Source organism: Protopterus annectens, chromosome 1.part0 (assembly GCF_019279795.1).
Source record: "Protopterus annectens isolate FY-2018-M chromosome 1.part0, PAN1.0, whole genome shotgun sequence".
Taxonomy (NCBI): Eukaryota; Metazoa; Chordata; order Ceratodontiformes; family Protopteridae; genus Protopterus; species Protopterus annectens.
Window position 1 is genome coordinate 1438526183 of NC_056725.1, and position 8191 is coordinate 1438534373.

Consider the following 8191-nt stretch of genomic DNA (forward strand, 5'->3'; position numbering starts at 1 on the left):
TAACTGGGGGTGTGGCTTGGGCATGATAAAAGATTGTTACTACATCTGCGGTGATCCTGCCTACCACCGGTTGCCTACAAACTGATCTAGCTGCTGCTTTGTGGGCTATATTACTTCTGCTATTCAGGACTCTGAAAATCCTCCAGGAGGTAGAATGAAAAATAAGTGAGCAATCCACTGGGCAGAGCAAGTATTTTCAGTTTTTGCTCCTGAATATGGAGTGCAAAGGACAATGCTCAAAATCACCATGCTTGCTCAAATTTTTCAGGAGGTAGTCAACCAAACTTCGCATCACATCAGGATGGTAAATCAAGAAATGACTGAAATGTGAAATGAGTTACAAAATCGCTTGGCACTTGATATACTGCTTGCTGCAAAATGGGGGGTCATGTGCCCTCACAGGAAGTTGTTGCTGTTCATATATTAGTGACTGTCATGATGAACAGAAAAAAATGGCAAATTTCATGAAGCAAAGGGCCAAAAATTTGGACAGCACATCAAAACAATGGACACTTTTTGGATGGTTGGGCAGTGGCTTTGGTAACCTGGAAACTAGTATAGTCCAAGATATTGTAATCATACTTTCTATTATATTTTTGATAATTTTAATATTCTCTACTTTAAAATCTGTAATTACAAGATGTTTAACCTTGCCTGCATGTGAAATTCTACTGCACACACCAGATAATAAAAATATCACAGCAGAAGATGAATACTATGATGCCAAAGCTTATTTTATTAAGCTAAAAATATAAAAATCTAATTACATGTATGACATTAATAGTGTCAAAGGAGGAGACTGTTATGGGACAATATCAGTCTTATTAAAATGTATATTAATTTCCAGTTTCATTAATGATTCTATAATATGATTGTTAAAAACAAATATAATTTGTATGCAGGACTGTGGAAAATACAGTTTCATAAGCAGAAGTTACTGTTGTGTTTCAACTGTATTATTTTAATGTTTAACAAGGAAAAAGTAAGTGTTGGAGGAACAGAGGCATGTTGCTAGTGTAAAAGGAATTTTTTAGCCTGATTCCTCCAGGCTGGGAGTGACTTGTTGCTGGGGAAGGGTTGCTGATAAGTGAAATGTCCAAGGTCAGAAAACAAGATCCTTGGAGCAGGTGGGTCATGTAAAAGAAGGTGTTCATGTGAAGTCCAAAGCAAAAATCATGAGGAATGAAAACACTTCTAAAGTCATTGATTTGCCAAAAGTACTGTAACATCAGAATCTCACATGGTTAAATTGGTAAGCAAATGTATAAAGGATGCAGTTTCCTTTGTTCGTTGAGACTGGTTTATTAATTTCTATAAAGGCAGTCTCCCAGCTCTGTTAAATAAAATTTCTGTTTGCACATCCTAAAGTGTTATTCCAGACTGAAGGCAAATAAGGTAAATTCTTAATGTTATTTATTTACTAACTTTAACAGTATCTGTTGGTGACCTGCATGCGACAGTGGTGTTTGAGTATGTCTGCACACAGTCAAGCCCAGTGCTAGCCCTACATGTGTGTGTATGTTGGATAGCTGTGGACTGTACATGGTTGAGTGGACAGTCCACCGTCTCCGGCCACGAACACGTGAACTGGTTCTGCCAGGAGTAGCACTGGCACCACCATGCCCAAGATCAGATGTGGTGCTTGTACCTGACAGTGACTGCAAAATGCTGGGGCTTTGTCCCCCACATGACCACCCAAGACCACGTGCCCATGGCCTGCCATGTCGTAGTGTGGACAGCACATTTCCCAATGTAGCACTGTAGGTACTGCCACTACGAGAGTGTGACTGTGTATGGCCACATGAACTCCCAGCAGATGGTGTTGCTGACCTTTGTCACGTCTTCGATGCCCAACTCCAACCAGATGTTCCAGCACAGACATTGTGCATTCAAAGACAGATACTGTCTCAGCCCACCACCTATCCATGACAACAATGAACCGATCCAAGGTGTCCCCATTGCGGTGGAGGCAGTCACAGATATCAAACTAAGTTGCATCCTTAACCCTAAGCAAACATCTGGTGTTGCATTCAGAACATGCCTGTGCCTCCATAATGGACCAAAATGTGCGGCAAGTGACCCGTAATATGACACCTGCAGCAGGTGGTGGATGGACAGCAGTCCTCCTATGAGCATCCTTTCAATCTGCCTCTGTGGGACCTTGCCAGCTCTCTTGCTATGACCAGTGTCTACACTCACTGATGCCATACTTGTCACACTGCCCTGTTCAATGTCGCCACCCTCTGACTGTCCAACATCTGTGGCCTCTGGGGACTGGGTATGTGTGGGCATACTGACTGTGTGTGGTGACAATGGGGGCAGAAGAGGGATGTCAACCTCTGGGACAGATTCAGCCACTGACAACCCCACCTGTGCCTCATTATAGCCACTATTATCATCAGCATCTGATGAGACACTGACATCAGGTTGTGAGGGGGACAGACTCCAACCCCCCGGTCACCTGTGAGAAGCAAAATAACAGCAGTACATTACTGCCTGCACTATTATGTATGGTAATCCACACAGACTCATGGAGATGAGGATCCACAACTGCATTACATGTCCCACATCTTCACATCTTTGCTCCCATGCACAACAAACTCATAACAACATACACAGACAAGTCAGGTCCATTATAACATGCACTTCAGTTACATCCAGTTAACGTTGCCAGTACAATACACCTGTAAGGTATGCAGTATGATAGTGTATGTGATAGAACTACACATAAAACCCAGTACACTTATATTGAGAATGATATGCCAGTAGTAGTATCTCTGCCTCAGGTATGTAGCATGAGTTTGGATCTTTGCCCCCCCCCCCATTAATTATGGCTTTTTCCTGAGCTCTTGCTGTAGGAGATTGACAGGTATGTTAGGCATAGCTATCAACCAAACAGGGACAATTGTCAACAGAAACAGGAGCCTAGCCAGAGTACATCTGGGACATTCAACATCAGTTTTACAGTATTAGAACTAAGTATGTGAGACATGGAGGTGAATTACTGAACATCTTTTGAAATTACAAGGGTGCACACCCTCCCTTGTCACTATGTACTATGTGTAATCCACTAGCTTTCCTACAACAGCTGACCACTGTAGGTGGGATTGACAGGGACAGAGCTGAGATATGATTGAAATCAAGGACATTTGAGAGGCATGCGTGTAGGTGTAGGACAGGAGAGTATCAATGACATGTCATCACCATAGATTGAAGACAGGCTTACTGCTGTAATCCCTATTCCCCATACCTCCATCCTCTATCTGCATCATGTTATATGGGGTAATCTATTACATACCTCATGGAGTGCAGTACTCCTTTGTTGAACTTTGCTTCCAGTAATCTTTTGATAATACACTCTGTGTGTGTGTTAATTCTCATACAGACCTGTTCCCCATAACCAGCTTCTTGCCTTTTTAAAGTACTGCTCATTAGCAGGTAATTATCTCTGCACCATTCTGTGGATCAGAATTGCTAATACAGCCAAACAGCTGTATTGCACTATCATTAGCCAATGACATGCCACCACAGTGCAATATATAAGATCTTCATGTAGACCTTGGCCCCTGTCTTAGTTTTTGAGATGGACATTACTGGGGTGTGGAGACTACAGCATTGCAGAGATTAGGTAAAAACACCACCCACTGTAGGGATTTATGAAGTATGTCCACAGTTTTTCAGTGTCCCATACCATTGTGGTCATCTGGCAGTGCACTGGCAATCATTGTGGGCTGAGGTCAATAAGGGAAGACACACGTGTGTCACACTTCACACCCATCAGACTATGCATGCTACTACAATATCTGTTATTCTATCAACTTGCTATCTTTGTAGGGGCAAACTGTTAAACATGTCTCTTATCTCTGGGCCTTTGCATGTACATAGCTCTCAAGCTATTCACATGGGACAATATGGGCCAAGCAGTAACAACCTGCACCTGTTGCCCCTGGGATTCCGGATACTGGCTAAGGCTCTTGCTGCCCCTATAGTGCCTTTTTTAGGCAAGGTTCAAATGACAAATTCACCACTGTAGCAGGAACAGGCAAGCAAAAACTGTGAGTAATGCTACTCAATGCTAGAAGTCTAAATCTCAAAATGCACTCACTCGAGGCAGTCCTTAAAATGGAGAACATCGATATCTGTGCAGTAACTGAGACCTGGTTCAAGGCTCCAGAGAGCACCCCTGCACTACCAGGCTATAACTCATACCACACTTTTTGGCCATGCAACCTGGACCTGACCTGTTTGGTATCTACTTCTCTGAAGTATAGGCTAACACAGAAGGCCTCTGACTAATGAAGTTCGCAGATGACTGCACACTAGGAGCCATAATCAAGTCCACAAATGATGTGGGCATCCTACAGAAGGGCCTCGTTGAGACAGATGCCTGGTGTCAGAGCCATGGCCTCAAGCTCAATGCCAAAAAGTGCAGTGTCATCCCCTTTGGTAAAAACTCTGTACCCATGAACTACCACATAGGCAGCAATCTACTTAACACCGAATGTGTGATAAGAGACCTTGAGACCCAGGTGGACAGTAGTCTTTCCTTTGATAGTCACATCACCACAGTAGTCAAGAAGTCCTTCTACGTGGCACACCTCATCATAAAAGGGTTCTCATCCAGGAAAAAAGAGGTCATTGTTCCTCTCTACTCGACACTCATTAGACCCATTATAGAGTACAACGCCCCTTTTGGAATGTACCTCAGAAGACATCTGCAGCAGCTGGAAAGGCCACAGAAGTACCCCACAAAGAGGATTACTGGCCTCAAACAAATGCCCTACACTAACCGTCTCAAAAAACTACAGCTTTACTCCGTAGCATATTGCCTACTCTGAGGTGATCTCTGCCTAACATATAAAGCTATGTCAAACCCAGAGCTTTTGGACATGCTACACCTAAAGAAATCCCAATCCCTCTGAGCTACATGCTCTAGGGACCTAAACCTTGTCACCACAATAAACAGGACATGCTGGAGGGATAGATTCCTGTCCCAGAGACTTCCCATACTCTGGAACAGGCTACCCATCTATGTCAAGCAAAGTTCTTCATTAGCACTCTTCAAGAAAAATCTTGATGAGTGGATGGGAAATAGGAAATACACCCTGGGGATCACTTCCGTGTCTCTGCTCGACAGTGGCACAGGAAAATAACTTTCTTGGGTGGCCTAAGCCAGGGAATCTTGTTGGCTAGGCTTACGTAGGGCCTTGGGTTGATAGCCTAGTACCTACCTATGAACAACTGTGGGTACACAACTACACAGAACACTTGCACATCATGTGGACCTATATAACTAACATGGTGTACTGTGGGCTGAAGTAGTGATACTTTGCAATTTAGATAATCATTCCAATGGTAATCCTGTGGCAGACAGATTACGCATACTAATTACATTTGAGAGACATGTATGTGTACAGTACAGAAACTAAACTCTCATGCCTTGCTTGGCAGGCATGGGGATAGAACCCAACAGCAGTGACTGCAGAGCACATCTGCATGGAGTGTATGAACTGGCTACAGCAACTTTGAACAGATACTCCAAGCATACAGCCATACCAAGATTACACATTTGATTTATTACATTTTATTTTATTATTATTATATTTATTTATTTTATGTTATGCTGTACTTTCACATTCTTGCTAATGATTTTAACATTCTGTGATATCTAAACACACAATTATTTACTCATAATATGGGCTACCTCACCCATTTACCTGTAGTTCCTGTGGAGAGAGAATTTGTAAACATTAAGTGACTGATACTGTAATATTTCATGCTACATAGCACTAGATTTGAACCATGGTCTGTGTGTGGCAAAATGTACTACAGACAGAGCATTTAACAAACTGAGCTACTTAGTCACTGCTGACTATTGACTGACTGATATTTGCCTAGAGCTCACCTGGAACCAATATATGACCTGGCAGTAGTACTACAGTTTTATACTAGACTGTACTGACAGTAGAACATACATGCATGAAATACAAGCATGACAGAGAGTGCAGATAATCTATACATTAGTATATAGAATGCAGGTATACACAATATATTGTTATTGGTTTGAAATATCTGTGAAGTCAACAAACATCATCAGATCATGGAGTGGGCTACCTCACCCATATACCTTGGTTACCTGCTGTTTGTGGATGACAGAGCATTATGTGACCAATACTGGCCTAGAAACAGCCTTGAACGGTACTATGTGTGTTAAATAAGACATATAGCTGCCATTATATTTGCATTCTATGGCTATTACAGTGTTATACTTGACTGCAGCACCTTACCTTACAACCTGAATGCATACAGTTGCACTGAAATGGTTAAATCAAGACAATTCTGATGTAGACAATTTACCTTGGTGTTACTGGGTGATGGTTCATGTGTTATTGCAGAACAGTTGGCATTATGCATTTCTTGACAAACAGCTCTAATTCCACACTTATTGCACTACAGACTTTATTGTATATACTTTAATGCATGTAATGGTGTTGTTTCATGTTTTTATTGCACTACAGTTGGCATTATTCATTTATTGCCTTACAGCTCTAAGTTCACTTTTACTGTAATACAAACTTTACTGTACGTACTTTATTGTACGTAATGCTTTACTCTTTCTTGCTTATTTCACTACAGTTAGCATAATACATCCATAGTCACCACACTCATGGAGTAACCTGGCCAAGTGCCCAGCTTGCTTCTCAAGGTTGTGAGCCCTCTCCTCTGCAGCTGTTGGGAGAGAAACACACCATTATGCATACCAGTTTAGCAGACATTCAGATTAGATTTTGGTGAAACAGAGGTAAACTTGCTTACATACATATGGGACATTCCCTGCCCGAAATTATTGGACCCAGGTGTCCAAGAGATCCCCCTTTCATCTCTTCAGGTTGTTGTGGTGGTGACGACACTGCTCACCTGTGCAGGGGGATACCAGTTGAACTGGTGAGTTCCCTTGCCAGCGGGTCACAGGCCTCTACCTTGCACTCTGAGCCCTGGTAACCTCCCTGCAGAAGCCGGTCTTCATGTTTTTTTTACTAGGAGTCTGACCATGACCCTGGACTCCAGAATGCCCCAACGCTGCACCCAAAAGCGCAAACCCTCACTGTTTGCTATAGTATCCTTTAGAGATAGAACTCCAATGGATTATGCTGTATTCCCACCTATTGGGCTTAATATAGCCTGTTTTCCTGCTCTTACACGCCACTGGGCAACATTTAAAAATGCAGTGAGTCACTTAGCAGTGCGCAAACCAGCACAACTGATTTGAACAGTGTGAAAACTCGTGGACCCATATGCTTAGTTGTGTGCAAACCAGCTAAGTACAGCCAAGCAGTGCATGAACATTTTCAGCAGTTATTGTGTTTATGTGGTGCTTAGCAGGCTTTAGCAGAGCTTAGTGGGCCAGAATTTAAAAATAATTGGTATAATTTATATTTCAGAAATAAATGCTTATTTTCCCTTCAATGTATTCAAGCCCTGCACCTACTGCTCATGAGGCTCTACCTCTACCCATTTAGCTACAAGGATATGTGGAATTCTGCTATACCTTTACATATACCTTTCAGCTACCTATAAGAACTGTTGAGTATCACGCTCTGCCGCTCAAACCTGCTCAGCTATGCTTAAAATTGACCTTTAAATAAATAATTAATTGCATCCGGTTTCTACTTTTAGATGTCTGGTAGATGTCTTGGTGTTGCTTAGCATTACTGCACTCCGTGCCATGCTGCACAAACATCCTTTAAAAAAAAAAAAAAAAAAAAAAAAAACACTTAAAAACAATACAATAAACATTGACATAATACAACTGGACAGTGTAGGGAGTGTCTTACTCATCTACAAACACTGTTGGCACTACACTCCCTACACTGATTCAATAACCATGTTCCACGGCTCTCCCTCGGCAACACACCATGATTAATATGCATGGTGTGCTTCCTAGGGGGAACCGTGTACACTGACACTGTAAAATTCCATGTAGGCTCTACACTGTGCCTACACGGACTTTATTAAATCCTGGGGAATGTCTTCTCAGCTGTTCCCTTCTGTTTACCTTTATCTTCACTCAGTCTCTCCATTCATAAAATCTCATCTCCACATTGTCTGAACTCTCAAGATATCACTTTCTTACTCACCATTTCTTGCACTGGCTAAATATGGACTCCGTAATATCATCCAGATCCTTATT